General features: G+C 37.5%; 1 pseudogene; it reads left to right on the top strand.

Annotated features, from left to right (window-relative positions):
- Window positions 1-23,515, top strand: part of LOC138804238 (heterogeneous nuclear ribonucleoprotein K-like) — an 81,865-nt pseudogene that overhangs the window by 4,597 nt on the left and 53,753 nt on the right.

Here is a 23,515-nt window from a genome sequence, read left to right as displayed (position 1 = left end):
TGGTGAAACTTGTAAACATAGAATGTTTCAACTAGAATTGGTCAAGGCCTCTAGATATTCCACTGCAACTTAATTTCTAATGCTTCACTAACAGTTGTGTAGTTTAGAAAAAAGACAGATTCCCCAATTCCAGTTCAGGTGCTAAGTTGAGGATGTATTAGCCTTGGTTTTATGCAATTCACTTATGTTGTTTGCAATCGTGTTTAGTTTGCAAGCATGGTAAGCTGGTGACCCTGGTGTCATAATGGCTTCTAAGAGGAAAACTGCAGCAGGCTGACACCACCTGAGACACCACACAGGAAGAATTGGACCCAGATGGGAGCATGCTTTTTAGGACTTGAGCTGTGCAGAAATCTGAAATGTATGAAGCCAGAAGAAGCCTGTGGAAGTCCCAGATCCTCAAACCTGCCAGGATGTCTGTAACTTAATAATATCAAAAGCATGTTTACTAGCTGGTCAATGTGTGCCAACAATTCCAAGAGTATTACCATTAATTACTATTTTATAAAATTCCAAATGTCCTCTGTGATGTGATATCAACCCTAAACACATCATTCATTCATAATAATGAGATGCAAACTGGAAAGTTATTAATGTATGAAGTCAAGTCATTCTAGAGTATTAAATGAACTTTTACTTCTCTTTATCATCAATGAGATTCCCAAAGTTGCATCATGGAAAAAGGCAGCTTTCAAAAGTGTGCAGATAAAAGTGCAAAATTAGCATGACTAATTATGACAAATTGGTAATTGTTAAAATACTGTGTTTGGACAATTTTGTGATTTTTATGGCCTTTGTCAGCTCCAAACAATGTAATTGGTTGTCATTATCTTTGTTCTTCTGAACAAATACTTTCTTCCTTAGAAAGTTTATTTAGAAATTTGTATTTTTTTCTTAACAGAAAATGATGTAAGCTTCAAGTCACATAATTCTCACATGCTCTTTGAGCAGGATGCTGGTAAGTGTTTGGAGAGCAGATATTGAAGGCATTTATATTCATGGTGCTCTGTGTGTCTTTATAAATCTCAGTCTCATTCTGTTTCAGATATATGGAACTTTTATCAGCAGTGACTCTTAGAGAACAGGCCTTGACCCAACAAAAACGGTAAGCCAAAGTGAAGGCTTTTGTAATTTTTCAAAGATTACCTGCTTTGACTAATGTTGATTTACTGACCCAATTGATAATTGCTATCACTTTAGAAAAGAGTAGCTGTACTACAGTTCAGGTGCATGATTTTCATTATGTGATAGATTCTGCTTCACTTTTGGCACATTTTCCTAAGGCCTAAGAAGACCTGGAGCAGCCTGGTCTATCCTCTCAGTGCCCATTTGCCCCAAGAAAAACCTTAAGTAATCTAAGCATGTAATGCAGAAACAAATGTGTACACACAAGTGCACATGCATACATATGCATGAGCACACATACTGTTTTATATTATGTTGTAGGCCATATTGTTTTTCTATAGCTACTGCTATAGAGACAAAAATATAGAACTTCCATTGATTTTATTTCACCTTTATGTAATTCAAAATAATGTTGTACATAAGGAAAGAAATGGAAGCAATAGGTATACAAATAACTTGTTCAAACTTTTGGTAGGGGGTAAGGCCCATTCAAACTAAAGCTAATTGAAATGTAGCAGATACAAACTGTCCACATTTCCTTTATTTGCCTAAAAAGTAGGGCATAAATTTACAAAAATGCCATTTCTTCACTTCCTATTAGGAGTAATCAAAGTTGACCAGTGGAGACAACTTCAGACGCTGATCAGTCCTGGGATGGCACCAGCCTAATCTAGGTACTGAAAGTTGGTTGTTTTATTTTTTGCCACCCATTGGTTTCCCACTTTGTGAGAGTGTCAGCTGATTTTGATTTTAAGGCAGAATTTTATCATGATATTTGAAAATGTACATATTAAATATTTTGGCAAAATTCCCCTTATTTTTCTGTGTTTAGCTTCTTTCCTTCTCCTCTTTCCACGTCTGAGAATTTTTAGTGGGGCACATTATGCATTTTCATATATAATATAGTGTTCTTCTATCACAGTCACCCTTCTATGCCTTTCCTTCTCCTACTCTCTCTGGCTCCCTCCGCACAGATCCACTGAGTATTCATGTCACATTTTTTTGTATTTTTGCATCCAGATTCTGCATGTGAGCAAAACATGGTATTTGTCCTTCTGAGCATGGTTTATCTTGCTCACCATGATTCTGTCCACTTCCATTCACTTTCCTGCAAATGTTGTAATTTTGTTTTTCTTTATGGCTGAGAAGTATCCTCTGTTGTGTATATACACTACATTTTCTGATTCTATAGCTGCCATGGACATGGGAATGTAGGTATTTTTATTGTGTGAAGATTTAAAATCCTCATACATATGCCCAGGAATGGTAGATTTAAATCATATGGGAGTTCTTGCAGCTGTCAAGAAACCTATCATCATGTTTTGAATATTTAAAATTTTTGTGCTGTCCTTTGTGAGAAGGGGTGCCCTCCGATGCTGGTGACCTGGGGAACTCTGTTAAGTTTGGGGATGTGACTTCAGGATTTGACTGACAGCTTCCTTTCTGCCTTACAGGACTTGAATTATAAGGCAGATTCTTGATAGGAAACAGTGAAGGGAAAAAATTAAGTCTGATTTAAAGAAATATCTGATATGTCATTGTTCATAGGATGACAGTTACTTAACTCGATTTCTGTCCAAGTCTGATTGAGCTAAAATAGAGGTCTACACAAAGTCTTCTTTCCACCAAAAAGGTGAAGGTAACTGAGGGGAAAAAGGTAATTATAATTTACTGTGTTCTACCACATAAAAATATTACACTCATTACCTACCTTTCTCTGGGTTAGTTAGAGCGACTATCTTTTTTTTTTTTGGACAATCCTTGATGCTTTTAAGAGCTGCAAATGTTTTCCTCTTTTTTGTCTTCTCAATTGAACAAAAGAATTCTCTGAATGTTTTTGTCTCTCATCTTGTCACTGAATGTGAAAGGTTATACTAGATTGAGCAGAAGTCATGTTTAGAAAAGTTTCTTAATAAAGCAAGAACTCTATGGAAATAGAGTACTTTAATACCTCAAGGCTTTGAGCCAAGAAGAAATAGTGAGATGTACTTTCATGGGTGGTTGGTTTCATTATTTTTAAGTCAGATCTGCCAATAGGAAATCTACCATGCTCCTACTGATACAAAAGCCTAGAGCATCAGGAGCTTTTCTTACCTTTCATGCTTTCATGCCAGGCATTTCCTTCTCTGAGAAGCCCATAAAAACAGACAAATGCACTAAATGTTATATTTCAGTTCAAATCTCCCCACTTTATAGTGTGTAGTAGGTTATAAACTATTCTTTTCATCCCTGAAGTAAATGACATCCTCTCTCTCCCTGCTTCCATCCCCCAGCCCCCACCTTTTCTCTCCTAACAATCTAAAGTTGGTGTCTAAAATATCCAGCCAGATACCTGTGGCTGACTCTCCCCTACCGAGGTGAGAAATGGTTCATTGATCAGTGAACTAGGTGTGAAAACAGAAGTTAAAAGAGAGGAAGAGAATTGGCAAGGCCCAGAGAGGCTGAAGGAGGGAGAGCTGGGCTGTGTGAGAAGAGGATGCGTGGACATCTCCAGTATCAACACAATGAAAGCAATATTTGTTTTGCCTTTCTGTAAAGCATTGGGGCTTTTTTATTGCTATGTCATCAGAAGCATCAACAAACTTTTGTTTTTTAAAGGAAAGCTAAAAATCTGTCGAACATTGCTGTATTTGATGAACAGAGATGGCTTACTTTGCCCTCTTTCAAAAATAATCTAATAAATATCAATTGATCTCTGGGAGAAAAAAAACCACCTCTGCGTGTATGAATAGTCTGCTTAAAAGAGTAAAATCCTTGTATTTTCAGTTTTCTAAGTTTGGATTTTGAATATCTCCCATGTATTATGAAAAAGGAATCCAGCTGGAAGATGGTGTGGCCTTTTAAAAGGTGGGACCCACTGAGAGTGTTTTAGGTCATATGCTCTTGAAGGTCATATTAGTACCCAATCCCCTGTTCTCTTCTTTCTCTCTTTTGCTTCCTACCTACCCTGAGGTGACTGCCTTTTCACCCCAATACATTCTTTGCCATGGTATGCTTGCTGTCTTATCACAGGCTCAAAGGTGACAGACCAAGCAACCATACATGAAACCTCCAAGACCTTGAGCCAAAATAAGCCTTTCTCCTTTATAAATGGATTATCTCAGGTGTTTGTTACATTATAAATGGATTGTCTCAAGTGTTCGTTACAGAAATGGCAGACTGATTATGGCATTACATACCATTTTCCTAGAGGACAATATTAATATGAAGAAATTCTCCACGAAAATAATGATATATTAAATAGATAATGATAAAATTCTTGAAGCAAAAAGTGAGAAAATTAGGATATGGTGATTATTATTTCCCTAGTGCTTGCAGTAAGTATTAATATCTGCCCTCCTATTTGGTATTCATCTAAGTTTTATCATATTGAATTTTAGATACTTTTTGTTTTGCATTTAAACACACAAATGTCCTTGGATGTACTTTGCGCCTTGGTTTGGTGAAAAGCCAAGGCCTTTCACTGTGTTTGATTTGATCTCTGTTTTCAGCATGAAATTGCTAACACCTGTGTCTCTAGTGCTCCTTGAGTCCATCCCCTGAGGAAAAGAATACATTTTTTTTCACCACTGATGATTTTAAACTCTCTAAAGTCACTTACATTAGAGAGTAGAAAAACAGTGTCTAAAATCTGAGCATTTCCTCCTACTGAGCCACTTAGTATCCACCCAGAAATTGGGCTACACCTCGTGTGGAACAATAGCTTTTGTATGCTCTTCCCAGCTCTGTGTATACTGACTTCAAATCGGTGTTTGAGAGTGGGGGTGTTGGGAGCATTTGTGTCACACTCAGGAGCAAATGTCAGATCGGGTGCTCTCCTCCAGGCAATTGCATACCCTAGGCAACTGGCTGCACCTACCCTCCCCTCTGACTGAAGAATTCTCTTGAAAGCAATCAAATTCCCACAAATTATGAAAGTCTCTCACTTTTGTAAGTTCTTTTTGCTCTTATCAATTTTAGCTAGCTGAATGTCTTTCTTCTTATTTCCTTCAATCTCCAATTATTTTTTTTCTTTTCAGATGTTTGTCAGTCATTTGCATGTAAAAGGAAGCTGAATATGAGGTTTCACATAGATGGGAAAGAAAACAAGCTGTTCTTCTCAGAAGCTGGGAGAACAGTTGAGCAGTTGCCTTCACAGATTTGACGCATTCCTCCATCATTTTAAGTGGCTTCTCCAGTCACTTAATAGTTGACTCCAGCCACTTGATAGTTGACCTACTTGCTACGTTGTTACTTGAAATTGTAATGTTCCCAACAGCCTGTGTGGCACAGGCTTAGTCCTAACCATGGCATCATTAGAAGATATAAAAAATTAGGGGCTGGGGCCCAGTGGGAGGTATTAAGTCATTGTAGTACCCTGGTCTCCGCTAGCACCAAGCCACAAGATGGTTGACTTTCTCTGTGATATACTGTTCCCACTATGTTGCACTGGGCTGCTATATATCCAGAGAAATAGAACCAACAGTCATGGACTGCAACATTCAACACCATAAACCAAAATAAGATATTTGTTACAGAGAGAGGGAGAAGGAAGGAGGGAGGGAGAGAGAGAGAGACAGAGAGACAGAGACAGAGAGACAGAGAAAGAGAGAGAGAGAGACAGAGACAGAGAGAGAGAGCCAGAGACAGAGAGAGACAGAGAAACAGAGACAGAGAGACAGAAACAGAGTAAAAGAAAGAGAGAGGGGGAGAGAGTGGGAAAGAGAGAAGGAGAAGAGACAGAGGGAGAGGGAGCAGGAGAGAAACTAAAAACTAAGCCCTGGTTCATGTGATTGTGAAGAACAGTGAATTGAATATCTTGTAGTACTTTCACATCCATATCTAATATTTGAGAAAATAGCTGAGTAGTACATCCAGACTGATAAATAATGATCATAGTGGCTTCTGTGAAGCTTAAATGCTTTGTATTTTCAAATTAATTTAAAACATGCAAATTAATCTTATTTTAATTTCAGGGAGGAAGGAATGATGCTTTTTTCTTTTCTGTTAAATTGCTCTGCGAACCAGAGGCCAAGTTCAAGGTCTTGCAGGTGTGATGTTCCTCTGACTTACTGTTGATTTTCCATGGCTCATTCAACATCCTAGCTTGATCGCCAAAATAGGCCTTGCTAAATGTGGTGACAACTACATCATAGGGTTAACAAGGATCATTTACATTTCTTCACAGTCTTGTGGTGAAATGGGCTACAGGACTATAAATACAATTATTGTCAGAGAATTAGTTAACAGTTTCATTTTAAGATATAAACAGATTTGAAATTTTTGTCTTTGGGTATTTAAATTAAAAGCATTTCTGAGCTTCTCGAAGTGCGATATTGAGAAAATTGCTAAAGTTTCTCTTTAGCCAGGCACTTATGTGCTTTCATAATTACTGTCAGTTTCCTGGCAAACCACCAGGAAAGAATAGAGAATAAGATTTTTGTCTAACAAATAGTAAGTTCAACAAATGCAATAACTAAATGTCTCTTTGTTTCTGTTTTCAAATTTAAGAAAATAAAATATGGCATTGGTCAGAAGGAAGAATTATTGGGAAAATCTTGTTGCATATTAAAAGATAATTTTTTTGCCTGTTATCTTAGAACTTGGGAGCAGGAAGATTGCAGAGTTTGGAGCCAGCCTGAGCTAAATTGCAAGACTGCTTCACAAACCCATCAAACAAGACAAAACCAAAACTAAATTCAACTTTTGAGTCATCAGCTGTTAAAAAAATGTACTATTTAAGATGTATGTGTCATTCTGCCTAGAGACTGTATTCATTTTATTATATCCAAAACCCTATACAACTGTATAGAAAAAGTGGTTGAAATAATTTTCTGATTAATTCTATTTAAAAATTTGGTGTTCAAAGTTTTCTAAGTACCTAAGATAGATGAGGTGTTTATAAAACCCACAACTTCAATGTGATCATTTTAATTCTTTGGAAAGACACATGCAGATGTCATTTCATGGACTTTTCTGGCCAGGATAGCTTAGAACTATGATCCTCCTGATCTCAACTCCCTAAGTAGCTGGGATTGCAAATATCAACCACAAGGTTTCCATGCAGCCTTTTCCCAGGGTATTTTTGAAAGCAGTAGAGCAATTAGTCAAAGGTCAATACAGGTTTGCCCCTGGGTGTGGTCAAAAGAGAGAGGAAAATTAGCTCTACCAATATCATTGTTTTTACTGGGGTCCTCTGTGCACTTGGAAAAAACACATCTCCCTGAGGAGAAACATTAGAAGCTTAAAACTGGTAAGGTGGGAAATAGAATTCATTAAAAGAATCCAGCCAAAATAAAATAATGAGGAACCCCAGAGCAGGATGCAATACCTAGAGATACAAAGATATATTATGTGAAATATCTTATTTCTAACAAAAATTATTGGACATTTAAAGAAACAGGAAAGTATGTTCCATATGTTGGTAGTGGAGGACTAAAAACAGCAATACAACTATGAGCTTAAGATGTTGTTAGGTCTGAGGCTTCAGCCAATATACGCTATGAAAGAATTCAGTCAAGTGAGAAGGGCCAGATACCACAGGTAGCATAGACCTGGCAGATTAATTGAAATTAAGACTTAAGAACTCTTTGTAAGATGAGAGTTGTAGGAAGGTGAGTGGGGGTTTGACTAGGCAAGAGTTGGTTCCTCTGACAGATGGTAGGTGTGTCTCTTGATTAGACCTACAAGCTGGCCAGAGTGTGATTTTGCCTGGAGACATGTCAGAGTTTCTGGATACAGTGGTGTCTAAGTAAAGAGCAGAGACATTACTATCTGGGTCTGAGAAAAATAAGCAAGATAAAGTGGGAATTTGTACAAAATCAAATTTGAGTAGAGAATGAATTTATGTAGACCTATTTGTTGATTTTTACCAAAGTCCAATTTAACAGAATAATATTTCAAAATAAGTGTTCATAGAACTAAAGAAAAACCATATTTAATAAAATAAGCTAAACAATGGCAATGTCGATCCAATGGAAAGCACTAATAAAGAGATGGAAAAGATTAAAAGATTGATTAAAACCACTGAGAAGACCACTGAATTACAAAGTATATTTGAAGGAGGTCTAGCTTTCAGATTAAGCTAAACTCTAAACTCTCTGATTTCATTTTGTTGCTTTTTTTCCCTTCTAAGTTTTCCTGAGTCTTTCTCCTCAAAGCTCTGCATGGCAGATCCTGAGACAAATTGGACTACTACCGTGGAACATCCCCACATCTTTGTTTTTCTGAGACTGTTGTAAACACTTGAAGGCAGTGTTTAGGTCATTGAATTGGTGGTTTTCCCAGTGTGGTCAGATGGTTGACAAACCTCCTTTCCCTCCATCACTACCATTCATCTCTTTGATTAACTTGTCTGGGATAGGGCAGACAAAGTGGGACCATTACAACTCACTGGAGTTGCAACTTTTGCACTAACTCTGGTTAGTGCACTATTCCACAATCAGTGGAATATTGAAAAGTAGATTTAAATGGTCAGATGAAAGTATCAGCTAACTAAAGTTGAAAAAAATTATACAACCTACAAAATAGAGAAAATTAATTTTTAAATGCTGGTCCTGAGGCTTGAATTCAGGGCTTAGGCACTGTCCATGAGCTTTTGTGCTGAAAGCTAGCACTCTATCACTTGAGATAAAGCCTCATTTACAGCTTTTTTGTTGTTGTGGGGATAGTTAATTGGAGATCAGAGTGTGATGGACTTTTCTGTCTGGGCTGGCTTCTAATCATGATTCTCAGGTCTGCTGACTAGGTAGCATTACAGGGCTAAGCCACTAGTGCCCAGTGAGAAAAGTAATTTAAAAAATGATCCAAATCTCAGAAAAATGAAAGATGCTATCATGACAACATTTATATCATAGAAGCAGCAGACAAGAAAAAAAAGCTCAGCATAAACAATACTTGAAATAATGGCAGAAAACTTTCCCAACTTATCAAAAATATAAACGTACATGTTCTAATGAAATTTTATGTAAGATACCTAGAAATAGTCACAAATGGTTATATTCTAGTAAAAATGTTGACATTAAAGACAAAGACACAATCTTGAAAGCAACAAAAGAGAAACAACTCCAAAAAATTAATCACTGTGCTTAGCAAAATCCAGAAGGTAGTGGGGTGACATATTTAAAATTTTCCACATGATAATCAATAACAAGATTTTATCTAGCAAAGCTATCTGTCAAAATAAACGTGAAATAATGACTTTCCAACATAAACATTAAGAAATTTGTTGGTAGTCCACCTGCCTCACAATAAGTATTAGAAGAAAATCTCCAAAGCAAAAACAGGTGAGCACAGACAGGGCTCAAATCACATAAAAATAGAATAATTATATAATGAAATGTGGAATTTTTGTCATAACTGACTTAAAAATAAATTGCCTAAAATGTTATGCATATAATACAATGTTGGGTCTATAACATTGTATATGTTCATTTCTATAATGAATGCATGAATGTTATATTTGCCAAAAACAGCACAAGAGAAGTAGGTGGTAGAAAAATCTGTATTGGGCTATGAAACTGACTATAGATGTAAAGTAGTAATTATAACAGTGCATTGGGTTTGAAACATTAAGATATGCATAACATTGTGGTGTATATCACATATCACTTACAGGGAGTACAGGGAATAAAGGGAATAGAAAGAGTATTATATAAAAGAAATAGTTCTCTCTTGGTAGAATTTAACTGATATAAAAGCAGAGGTTGATTATTATATGACATGTATGGAAAGCTCTGGAACAACTGCTAAATATCAACTTTAAAACATACTGAAAGGTTATGAATAAAATTAAATTTGCATTAGCAGATATTCCCTTAATGTACAACAAAAGGAGAAATGGAGCAACACAAAACTAGGCTCATACCTACCATCCTAGGTACTCAAAAGGGTGAGATCTGAGGTTTGCAGTTCAAACTCTGCCCCAGTAGAAAAGTCAGTGAATCTCTTTTCTCCAATTAAACACCAAATATTGGGAAGTGGAGCTGTGGCTCAAGTGGTCAGCATAAAAGTTGAAGGAAAGCACCCAGGCCCTGAGCTTAAGCCCCAGGACTAAGATTTATAAAAATGAAAAAAAAATACCTATGAGAGCATAAAACTTTTAATAACAATTATAAATATAACCACATCAAAATAATACAAATACATATAGACATAATGAAAAGATATATATTGTTAGATTGGAATTTATTTTTAATTTTTTGAGAGTTCTTATTTAATATTTGTTGAAAAAACACCCATTTTAAAACATTTAAGCAATTTAGATTGGATTTTAAAAATATGATCTAACTGCATACTGTCCACAAGATTTACAGTATAGGTTAAAAATACAAGTAGATTGAAAATAAAGCAGCTCAAACAACTGCTAAATCAGTCCTGTCAGCTGCCTTTGGTGATGAAGCCAATTTATCATGAAACTCCATTCATATTGGTATATGCTCAACATAGAGATAAACTGGCATTGATCCCATTCTGCAGAAGCTTATAAAGTTTATAAAGAACTGAAAAATAACCTAACCACTGTACTGGAAATTAGAATTGTACCAATACACTAAATTTACAACACAGGGACTTAGAAGAAGGAGAACTGGTAAGATCTGGGAAAGAGTCCATAGTTGGTGAGACATATTTACAAGAAGGTTACAAAGACACCACAATGTAGAGTTTGTATTTATTTATGTTGCAAAGGCTGTATATTGAGGGGTTATAGTTATTTAAGTCAGGTAATGAGTACATTTCTTTTTGAACAGTGGCATCTCATTCTCATTTTTTCCCAGTGTTTTCCCTCCTGACCCCTGCCTGTCCCACAGAAGCTGTGTAGTTCATTTTCAACATAGTGTTTAGTGGCTATCACTACTGCATTTGTTCATCCTTTGTCTGACCATTTCTCTGCTCTCCCTTACCCCTAAACAGATAAAGTTACATGTAAGATAGAAGCTACAGCAATCAAAAGAGAAAAACAAAAGAAAAATAACAAAAATAACAAAAGAAACCCTTTTAGTTTCCTTTCTTGGAGTTCATTTCAATAAACATTTTATATGATTATATGCCCATAGTTAGTGAGTCTTGGTTATCCTCTCCTAAGAATATTCTCCTTTTGTCTCACTGTGTGAATGTTTAGAGTCCTGTTTAATTTAATATATCCAAGTGTAATATTTTTGTCTTTTACCATCCATCATATTTACTTGTATGTTTATAAATAAATTCTAATTACTACAAATGAGGGAAACCATGAAACCTATGTTTCTTTTAGTCTGGCTTATTTCAAGACTGAAATCAGGAAGGCAACTCCAAAAAACTTACCTAGGAATTAACCAAAGATATAAAGGACATATATGATGAAAATTAAAAAATCTGAAAAATATTAAAGCATTTTTAAGGAAATGGAAAAAATCCCTTCCATGCTCCTGGATTGGGAGGATTAACTGTGAAAATGGCAACAGTGCCCAAAGCTATCTACAAATTCAATGTGATACTCAACAACATTCAACAACATTGTTCAATGATATATAGAAAGCAATCCAAAAATTCATATAGACTAATAAAGACACTAAATAGCAAAAACAATCCTTAGCAGAAAGACAAGTATTGGAGGAATATCAATATTAGACTTCAAATTCTACTACAAAGCTATAATAATAAAACAGCTTGATACTGGCACAAGAATAGGCCTAAGGACCAATAGAACAGAATAGGAGACCGAAAAATAAAGCCACTTACCGATAGCCATCTAATATGTGATAAAGGAGACAAAACACAGGATGCAAGACAGATATCCTTTTCAGGAAATGGTGCTGGTAGAATTGGCTATCCTCATACAGAAAACTGAAGCTAGGATCCTTATATATCATCCAGCATCAGACGCAAATGGACAAATGACCTTAATGTAAGGCCAGATCCCATGAAAATATTATGGGAAAGCATGGGGGAAACCACAGGGCTCCTAGGCATGGGTTGAAACTTTCTAAGATACAGAGTCACAACTAATCAAATAAAGTGTAGATAAATGGGATGACATCAAACTGAAGAGTTTCTCCATGGCAAAAGACATAGCTAGCAAGGTAAATAGAAAAACCTACAACACGGGAGGATATTTTTACTAGCTATGCATGAGACAAAGACCTTATATATACAATATTCTTTGTTGGGGGGGGGGAAATAAATCCTCAAAGAAACAACAAGCCAATTAATAAATGAGCTAAAGACTTAAAGGAGACTTCTCAGAAGAAGAAGTAAGAATGGCCAATAGACATGAAGAAATGTTCAATATCTCTAGGCACAAAAGAAATTCAAAACAACATTGCGAGTTCACCTCACCCTAGTAAGAATGGCCATCATCAAGAAAACTAATTGTAACAGATGCTGGTGGGGATGTGGCCACTGTTGGCAGGAATATAAACTTGCTCAACCACTCTGGAAAGCAGTGTGGAGGTTCCTCAAAAGAATAAACATAGAACTTCCCTAGGACCTCAAAATCCCATTTCTCGTCAATCTATCTAACTGACCACAAACCAGGCTATACTAAATTGCAGCATTGTTTGTCAGAACTGAGATATGGAATCAACCCAGATGCTCCTCCGTGGATGAATAGATTGAGAAAATATGGTATATATACACAATGGAATTCTATGCTTCCATCAGAAAGAATATTGTCCCATTCATAAGGAAATGGAAAGACTTGAAAAAAAAAATTATTAAGTGAAGTAAGTCAGACGCAAAGAAACATAGAGTTTATTTGTCAGTCAATCAAGGGCCTTAGTGATGCTTTGGCAGGTATGTATATCATTTAGGAATAGCACTCTACAGGAAAGCATGTCAAACATAAATCTATTTTTTGCTTAGTTTCCTCTAAGATGAAAACTTCCTAAAACAGGTTACTTATTGTTGTGATTTTTATCTCCTATAAGAATGATAGTTCTTTATAGTTTCTTTGTTTTTTTAGAGATATTGATTGGGTGATATGAATGAGAAGAAAGGGAAGGAAAAGGGAAACAAAGGAGGAGGCAATAATGATTGATAAAAATGTACTTATTACCTTGCTTACGTAATTGTAACCCCTCTGTATGGGTATTTTCATAATAAAAACACTTATTAATAAAAAAGTTATATACATCTATATTATCAAAAACATTATATGCAGTATATTTTCAGGGTTTTATCAATGGCATTAGGTGCCATTCAGCTGAATATATTCCCCTTAGAAATGTTTTCTTTAAGACTTAAAGTCAGTCACTAGTAAGTTTGTATTTTTCACAGATATTCAAAAACAGTCAATATTAATCATGTTAGGAAACAGTGGATTTTGAAAGACAAGTTCATTCTCCCAGTCAAAAATGTGCAGCTGGGCTGGGAAGGTGGTTCGCATGCATGAGGCCCTGGGTTTGATTCCTCAGCACCACATAAGCAGAAAAAGCTGGAAGCGGTGCTGTAGCTCAAGTGGTGAAACACTAGCCTTGAGCTGAAGAGCTGAGGGACAGTGCCCAGGCCAGAGTAAAGGCTGCATGGCCACCCTCTCCCCCCCCCAAAAGTGCAGCTTTCTACTTTGTTGTAGAAATAAAAAATATGTCACCATAAAAGCATGATGTTAGACAAGTCAACACAGGGAGAAAGGGCAGTGTCCAGCTCCATAAAGAGGGGAACATCTCCTTCTGACGCCTTCTTCCCTCTCTTCTCTGTAGCAATTGCTTCTTCATGATTGGCAGTGACACTCTCACAAGTTAGGTAATGGGGATAATACCAGCAAATGATTTCATTGATCATGAAATGGTAGTATTTTGAAGTCTAGGGCTCGTACCAAGAGACAGATGGTTCCGCAGATGAATTTTATGTTTCCAATTTCAGATTTGGGAATATTGCTTCTGACAGTAGTAGACAAATGAAAATTTGTCATTAGATATGCTCTGCTAATTGATGTGCTCACACACTTCCCAGAATTATTTTTTTCTTTTATATTCTGCCTTAAAGGAACATATTCTGTGAATCTTTTTCCCATAGTATTTATTAAGTTCTGAGCAGATGGACAAATAGAATTATAATAAATAATTAGTCTTAAGGAGTAATTCAAATATAGCTGAGCAACAGACAAAAGCTACTTAAACTTCTACTCCATGTCAAATCCAGTAGAATCATAGAAATGTTTCTGTAGAAATGGAGAAAGAGATGTAATGGTTTGCTTAAAATTTCTCCCTCTTGGGGCTGGGAAGGTGGCTCAGTGGTAGAGTGCTTGCCTTGCATGCATGAGGCCCTGGGTTCGATTCCTCAGCACCACATAAGCAAAAAGAAAAAAGCTGGATGTGGCTCTGTGGCTCAGGTGGTAGAGTGCTAGCCTTGAGCTGAAGAGCTGAGGGACAGCGCCCAGGCCAGTGTTCAGGCCCCACGACTGGACGCCCCCCCAAAATTTTTCTCCCTCTTCCTGCCACCCTTTACACTTCCTGCCCCATCCTTGCCCTGATATGTGAGGTGATCTATGTTGGTTCTAGTGGAATAAAGTCATCTTGGTATATTATCTTTCCATGTAACATTATCATCACTCTTAAAATCCTTATGTCAGTAGACCCTAATATGTGATCAAACTGCTCATAGGAGGCAACACTTGAAATCATGACAAACACAGACCAGGGCTAATACAGAAAATGCTTGTCTCTGCCTCCCATCTAAGAAAAGCCCAGGACCAGATGGTTTTACAGCGGAATTCTACAAGGCCTTCAAAGCAGATCTCATACCAATACTCCTCCAACTCTTCAATGAAATTGAAAGAGAAAGTTCACTAATGAACTCATTCTATGAAGCCATCATAACCCTCATCCCGAAACCAGGCAGGGACTCATCAAAGAAAGAGAACTATAGACCCATTTCTTTGATGAACATTGATGCAAAACTTCTCAACAAAATTTTGGCCAATCGACTTCAACAATTCATGCAAAAAATCATACACCATGATCAAACAGGATTCATTTCAGGGATGCAAAGCTGGTTCAATATACACAAATCAATTAATATTATTCATCACATCAACAGGAGCAAGAATAAGAACCACATGGTTATCTCAATAGATGCAGAAAAGGCATTGGACAAGATCAAACACCCCTTTATGATGAAGGTTCTGAAAAAATTAGGAATCCATGGAACATTCCTCAATACAATAAAGGCTGTATATGACAAACCTACAGCCTGCATTATACTCAATGGTGAAAAACGAAAGCCATTTCCTCTTAACTCAGGAATGAGACAAGGATGTCCACTCTCTCCACTTCTCTTCAATCTAGTATTAGAATGCCTAGCTACAGCAATAAGACAGGATGTAAACCATAAAGGGGATCCAAATAGGGAAAGAAGAAATAAAACTCTCCCTCTTTGCAGATGACATGATCTTGTATTTAAAGAATCCCACAGACTCCACTCCCAAATTACTCAAGCTGATTCAAAACTTTGGCGAAGTAGCAGGGTATAAAATTAACCCTCAAAAATCAATGGCTTTTCTGTATGCCAACAATGAGAAAAGTGTGGCTGAAGTTAGGAAAGCAGCTCCATTCTTAATAGCTCCACAAAAAATAAAATACCTAGGAATTAACCAAAGAAGTGAAGGACCTCTATGATGAAAACTTTAAAACTTGAAAAAGGAAATCAAAACAGAGCTTAAAAGTGGCAAAATCTCCCTTGTTCCTGGATTGGAAAGATCAACATCGTGAAAATGGTAATACTTCCCAAGGCTATCTACAAATTGAATGCAATACCTATCAATATTCCAACCTCATTCTTCAAGGAAATAGAAGAGGCAATTAAAAATTCATATGGAACAATAAAAGACCCCAAATAGCAAAAACCATCCTCAACAGAAAGAGCAGCGTTTGAGGAATATCAATACTAAATTTCAAACTGTACTAAAAAGCCATAGTAATCAAAGCAGCTTCGTACTGGCACATGAACAGACTTCAGGACCAATGGAATAGCATTGAAAACCAAGAAATGAACTTAAAGACCTATAACCATCTAATCTTTGATAAGGGAGCTAAAAAAAACAGAATGGAAGAAAGACAGCCTCTTCAGTAAATGGTGTTGGCAAAATTGGTTAACTACTTGTAGAAAACTAAAGCTAGATCCTTATATATCACCCTGTACCAGAATCAACTCCAAATGGATCAAAGACCTCGGAGTCAAAGCAGACACTCTGAAAACATTACAGGATGGAATAGGAGAAACCCTAGGTCTCCTTGGCACAGGCTGAAAATTTCTGAATAGAGACCCGGAAACACAACAAATCAAAGAAAGGTTGGACAAATGGGATTGCATGAAATTGCAGAGCTTCTGAATGGCAAAGGACATAGAAAGCAAGATCAATAGAAAGCCCACGGATTGGGATAAGATCTTCACTAGCCATACAGTGGACAAGGGTCTCATATCTAAAATATACCTGCAACTCAAAAAATTAAATCCCCCAACAACAAATCTTCAAAGAAACAACTGAACAATACATAAGTTATCTAAAGACTTAAAGAGAAACTTCTCTAAAGAGGAAAGAAGGATAGCCAATAGACACATGAAGAAATGCTCAATCTCCTTAGCCATAAAAGAAATGTAAATCAAAACAACATTGAGATACCACCTCATCCCAGTTAGAATGGCTAGAATCAAGAACTCTAATAACAACAGATGCTGGAGTGGATGTGGCCAAAAGGGAACCTTACTGCATTGTTGGTGGGAGTGTAAACTTGTTCAACCACTTTGGAAAGCAGTATGGAGGTTCCTCAAAAGACTCCACATAAAGCTCCCCTATGACCCAGCAATCCCACTTTGGGGCATTTACCCCAATGTTCACAAATAAGACCACATTAAAGCTACAGTACGACTATGTTTATCGCAGCATTATTTACCATAGCTAAGATATGGAACTAACCCAAATGCCCCTCAGTAGATGAATGGATGAAGAAAATGTGGTATATATATACAATGGAATTCTATGCCTCTTTCAGAAAGAATGACATTGCCCCATTTGTTAGGAAATGGAAAGATTTGGAAAAAATTATATTAAGTGTAGTAAGCCAGGCCCAAAGAAACATAGGTTCCATGGTTTCCCTTATTTGCAATATCTACTATATGTTTGAATCAAGCAGAAAAGGTCAGATAAGGTGATGTTAGGGAAATGAACCCTAAGGTATGTATTCAAATGTTTTTTCTTTCATGCAATTCTTTCTAACACATTTATAAGATTATTTCTTTGTTGCTTTGTATCTCCCTCCTCCACAGTATAACCCCTGTTTTCACTGTATTTGATGCTGGTATAATTTGTGGAGGGGAAGGGAAAAAACAAATCATTTAAATAGAGACACAGGTGGACCCATTGCAACAATGAGATGTACAAGTCGTTGTGTCGAAATCGAACTTTACAACTTTGGTGGGGGGGAGGAGGATTGGGGGTGGGGTGGGGGGAAGATGGGAAAGGATGGGGAGGGGAAACAAAGGAGGAGGGTACAATGCTTGAGAAATATATACATTATCTTGCCCATGTAATTGTAAACCCTCTGTACAGTATTTTCACAATAAAAAAATGCTTGTCTCTGACAATTTCCCCATTTAAAACACCCTTAGTGAGACTCCTCTCTAAAACCAGGGTCTATTTGAGGAGTTTCTCTTATGGTCATTTCCATATGGCTCCTGCTTAAGAGCTTTTCAAATATCAACTCTTGTCATCCTCTGAACAAATCCTAATGGTCATATGGTCACCTTCATTGGCAGCATGACCTTTGTTTGTTCCTAATTTACTCATTGGATCCTGAAATTTATGTAGTGTGTTAAAAAAATTTATGAGCCTGACACTCTAATCCTAGTACTAAGGAGGATGATATCTAAAGATCCTGCTCTGTAGCCAGCTAGGGAAGAAAATTCTGTGAGTCTCTTATCTCCAATGAGCCACCAAAAAGCCAAAAGTAGAGCTGTGGCTCTGGTGGTAGAGTGCCAGCCTTCAGTGGAAATAGCTAAGTGAGAGGCCCTGAGTGTAAGGACCAGTACTGGTGAACATATACAACCTCCGCCCCCATGCCTGCCAGGGCACCCCAACACAAGCCGTACAAGAAAGGTTTTTTTTCTAACAGAATGATCAAGCAAATTGATTTCATGGTAAACTGTTCTATGCTTTTTGGCATATACTAGATTATCCAACCTACTGAAAGTGATTCATACAGAGGGACTTCAAAAGAGCAAAGGACTCAAAATGGGTCCTATTTTACAAATTAGGGACCATGGTATTTTAGAGTTTAATGGTATCTTTGAATCACTATATTTTGTGTGTCTGTATATGTGTGTATGTGTGTGGAGTTATACCTCCACTTTCTGCAAAATGCAGGTTAATTAGAGATAATCCCAGGCTGGCTTAGATTCTCAGATCTTAGCCCCTTGAGTAGCTAGGATGATAGACATGAACCATCAGCACCTAGCTATCATTCCATTTTGATGATGGTTGTTAGAAGACACTTGCGACTATTTATATCAATTTTTGAGTTAAAATAATTGTTCTCTCCATTTTAAACATGGTATAAGGATGCTTTCTTGATGTCTACAATCTTGTATTTCACAGAGTATTTTTTCTTCCCTCCAAAAATTGCAAATTTATCTTTGAATATTTAGGACATTTGCAGGTTGACCTTTGCTACTATTTTTTATTGGTGTATATTATCACCTGTGAAAATGAGCAGAAAATATAGAACACTGAAATGGAACAGTTGAATGACAGATACTGAACATTTCTTGGACAACAGAGGGTTTTTTTTTACTGTGTGTTTCAAAAACAGTATTTTTCTCCAGTTAAAATGAAGGGCATACTCCCAAGGCACTGTAAACACTCTAAAAAGAGAAAGACGAAAACAGGAAATGCAATAGCTTTGCTTTCTTTCTACTTTGGCCTGAGAGAAATGTCTGAGCAGGTCAACTCTGCAGCAGGTGCATTTTCAATTGTGAGAGTCAGATCTTAAATGATCAAGAACCACAAGTTTTCTTGATAGTGACTATTCTAACTGGGGTGAGATGGAATCTCAATGTTGTTTTGATTCTCATTTCTTTATGGACATAGATGCTGAATATTTCTTCCTGTGTTTATTGGCCATCCCTATTTCTTCTTGAGAGAAGTCTCTCTTAAGTTTTGAGCCCACTTATTGATGGGGCGGTTGTTTCTTTAAGGTTTTTTTTTGGGAGTGGGGGGTTAAATTTTTGAGCTCTAAGTATATTTTAGATATGAGGCCCTTGTCTGTTGTATGGCTTAGTAAAGATCTTCTCCCAATCTGTGGGCTATTTATCTTGTTAGCTATGTCCTTTGCCAAGCAAAAACTCTTCACTTTTATACAATCACATTTATCCATTCTTTCTTTGATTTGTTGTGTTTCTGGGTCATTACTTAGGAAGTTTTGACCTATGAAAAGGAGCCTCAGTGTTTCCCTTATCCCTTCCTGTAATATTTTCAGGGTATCTGGTCTGTTCTTCTCTATAATATCTAGACTATCTTTGGTTCCAGAGCTTCTGTCTTCTGTGTCGTCTAATCTGCTGTCAAAACTTTCTATTTTGTGTTTTATTTTTCTGCCTTCTAATTAGACATTTTTATTGACTTCACAATCTCTTTATTGTGGCTTTGTTTTAGATCTTGTATGGACTTCTTTACTTCCTTGATTTGATTTTTTGCGTCTTTTCTCATATCCCTTTGCTGAGTGACTATTTTTTCATTGGATTCCATTTCCTTCTCTTGTAATTCATTTAGGTTTCTGTTGGTGGATTCCATTAATTCCCCTAAAATCATGCATAGCCATGTGCAAGCTTTCTATCATTTCATACAACATATTTACCAGCACTGTTTTTTAAAGCTTTTTTTTTTTTTTTGTCAGTCATGGACCTGAACTCTGGGCCTGGGTGCTGTCCCTTAGCTCTTCAACTCAAGGTTAGCAGTCTACCACTTGAGCCACAGCACCACTTCTGGCTTTTCCTGCTTAAGTGGTACTTAGGAATAGAACTCAGGGCCACATCATGCAAGGCAAGCACTACCACTGAGCCACCTTCCCAGCCCTGTTTTGTAAAGCATTTTGAGTGTTATAATCTAGGTCTTCCATTGACTGTTCAATTGCTTCTTTATTTTGAGTGGGAGTTGAAGTTCTTTAGCTTGCCAGTGTGTGTGTGTGTGTGTGTGTGTGTGTGTGTGTGTGTGTGTGTGTGTGTGTGTGTGTGTGTGTGTGTTCTATACTATGCTCTTCCAATTTGGAAACAAAAGCAAATCTAATACCACACAGCACACAATTTTAAGTCAAAAACCACCCAGAGCCTTGTGATTGCAAATACTTTTGAGGTTCAAAATCATAGGTAAGTATTCCTGTGTAACTGTCCTTTTGTTTGGGAAGGGGTATTGCTGTTAAGGAAAGGAGATTATATATAGTTTTAGCCAGTGAGAAAATCTGCTGCAAGTGATTAAACAATCCCAACCAAAAGGATAACAGGATGAGCTAATTAGACACCGTAAAAATGCAAAAAAATACAGTCTAACTCACACACAAATAGGGATCAATGGACTAAAGAAACAGAGGAGAGAAAGACTAGAAATAAGGAACAGGTTAAAGTGAAATTAAAAGAAATATTAAAAGATATAATGAAAAATTAGAATAAAGGAATACAGGGAAAGGAAGAGAAGGAAGAAAACTAAGACCTAAAATAAAGAAATTAAAAAATGGTATATAAAAATACTACTAATAAAAATTTTAAAATGCTAAGAATGGTAGAGAAATAGAAATTTGAGCAATCAAAAATATATTCTGAAATAAGTATGCACACAATTAGGAAAGATACCTAGTAATCACCATAAACTATATTTCTTTTTTTAAAATAAGTTTTTTATTGTGAAAATACTGTACAGAGGGGTTACAATCACATGAGGAAGGTAATGAGTACATTTGTTATCAAGCACTGTTGCTTCCTCTGTTTTTCCCCTACCATCCCTTCCCTCCCATCTCCACAACTACATCCCCGCCCCCCACTCGTCCAGCCTAAAGTTGTAAAGTTCCTTTTTCAAAATAGCATCTTGTACATCTCATTGTTGCAATGGGTCAACCTGTATAAGACTAAACAAAACAACAATGAAAAGGGGGACATAAAAAGGAAAATAAAAAATGTTCTCCAATTCATTTGGGGGACTTTGTGTCTCCTTGACAACCTCTATTCAGTCTCTTTGAGTCTGATTTCCTTGTGGTGATCAGCTTTGTCTGTGGTGTAGATCGATTCAAAAGCCTTCTTAATATGGGAGTGAGGGTGGGGATGGCTGTTTCCTAGATCCCCACACTCAGGCCTGTCTGAACCTAACTTATAATGCAGAGTGAACAGATGAATTCTGTTGAAATCAGTTTGAGAAGGCAGATAAACATTCTGCCTTACAAAAGAGTCTTGTTAGGTCTCCTCCTACCCTAACTTAGTGGTAGGGAGAATTTGCTTTGTGTGGTAGAGCAGGAAGGAGGGTGGCTGTCTTCTGCTGCTCAGAATTACTGCAGCAAGCTTGGCTGTGGGCAATATGGCGGCGTCTCTGGAATCAGTGGCTTTCCCTATGGGGGCTAGCTCTTGAGACCTTTTAGCCCAGCCTGAAATCGACCTCAGCTTTAAAGACTTGTCCAACAAAGGATGGGGTAACAATGCTCGACAAGAAATGTACTCATTACTTTATTCATGTAACTGTACAGCATATTTACAATAAAATAATTTTTTTAAAAAAGACATGCAGTTTTTTGTTCAGTGAGATTTTAGGGGCTTTTGGTTTTGTAATTCCCAGGTGCCCGGCTAGCTGCAGGTGCAGCTGCTATATGTCTAGAAAGCTGAGCTAGTCTCTGCTTTTTGCTAGAGGTGGACTGCTCTCTCAGACAGGCTCACCTCTCCCTGGGCAGAGCTTCCTCTCCCTGGGTGGGCCTGCCACCCCTTGGGTGGGTTGTTTTCCACAAAGAGGGTAGGTACAGGGATATCAGATTCCTTTTCTCCTCTCCCTGGGTGGGCCTGCCACCCCTTGGGTGGGTTGTTTTCCACAAAGAGGGTAGGTACAGGGATATCAGATTCCTTTTCTCTCTTCAAAAATGTCGCCACTTTTCCAGCAAGTGTTAGTGGCCAGGCAGTATGGAATGCTCTGTACCACTTTCCCAAAATGGTGTTCTTCTCAGGTAGGGAAGGGTTTCGTTCAACTGTTCTCTGAGAGGGAGAGAAGATGTCTTTGGTGAGGTACCCACGTTTTCCCTTAGTGTTTTGGACATTCCACAATGTGACGATTTGTCTCTGAGTCTTTCTGTGGCTGGCTGGGATGTGGATTCACATTCCTGGACTTTAAATTCGCCCTGAAGGTAATTGGAAAGCCCATTTGCACACTCTCGGTCACTCCTGCTGCTCAACTTTGCTGCAGCTCCCCAGGTCTCTGCCACCACCATTGTCGATAGGTGCTTAATTCTATCTTCTTATGCCGGCTGCTTATAATTTTCTTCTTTGGTATAAACCTCTGTATAATTATAGGTTACTTGGCGAGACTCTATGTAGGCAGATAGCTTGATGGGACTCTAAAACTCTGCTTCTTCAGAGAGAGCTCTGTTGGTCCCCTGTTAACTTTCCATCATCTTCCTTGTACTTCATTGCAATCTTAATGAAAGTACTTTAGTTATTTCTGTTTCCACGTTGTATATGTGGATTGGCAACAGGAAGTTCAAGTGGCTTATCTATAGTCACATTTTTTTTCTATCAGTACTGAACTCAGGGACTCTCTCACAAGACCAACACTGCCTCTGAGACTTGTCTCCAGCTATGGTCATATTTGAAAAAAATGGCAGAGCTTAGTATTGTCCTTTCCTGGTTTACGCTCACATGGTGCTACTCAGAGTAGTTCAGAACCAGTAGCACAGTCTCACTTGGGATCCTGTTAGAACTCACTTGCTAACTCAGGCTTCTTCCCCATCTCATGGCCGCATTCACCCTTACACTGTATTTGTCACTCTGCTCCTGCCAAATGCATTATTTAGAAACATGCTTAATAATTCAGTGTATCCAAGGCTGCTGATGACTGCAGGAACAGGGCTGCCTGGGATTTACAGACGGTCCTTTCTAAACTCTGCACCCTGTCCTCCAACTTCATTCCTGTTCCAATTTACACACAATATAGAATCATCTAGTTCAAGAGGAAATGATTAGCCATCTTCCCTTTCCAATTTAACTTAACCACATGCAAAGGGACTAATGCTTAAGAGCTCTTGCTTGATCCTATCATGAAGGCCCCTTTGTTCTTTCTTGGACTCCCCTTCAAAGCTGTCCTCCATATTTCTCAGATCCTTGGGAACTTGTGTGCATATCCTGTCCTTCTGTTCTTTGCTTTGTGCCCATGAGATATTGCTGAACAGCTTAGTTACTGGAATGTTTCATTATTTCAATC

This window comes from Dipodomys merriami, unplaced genomic scaffold, assembly GCF_024711535.1.
Source record: "Dipodomys merriami isolate MVZ:Mamm:240054 unplaced genomic scaffold, mDipMer1.0.p SCAF_36, whole genome shotgun sequence".
Lineage (NCBI taxonomy): Eukaryota > Metazoa > Chordata > Mammalia > Rodentia > Heteromyidae > Dipodomys > Dipodomys merriami.
Note: the sequence above shows the minus strand (reverse complement) of the source record. Positions and strands in the feature narration are given on the sequence as shown.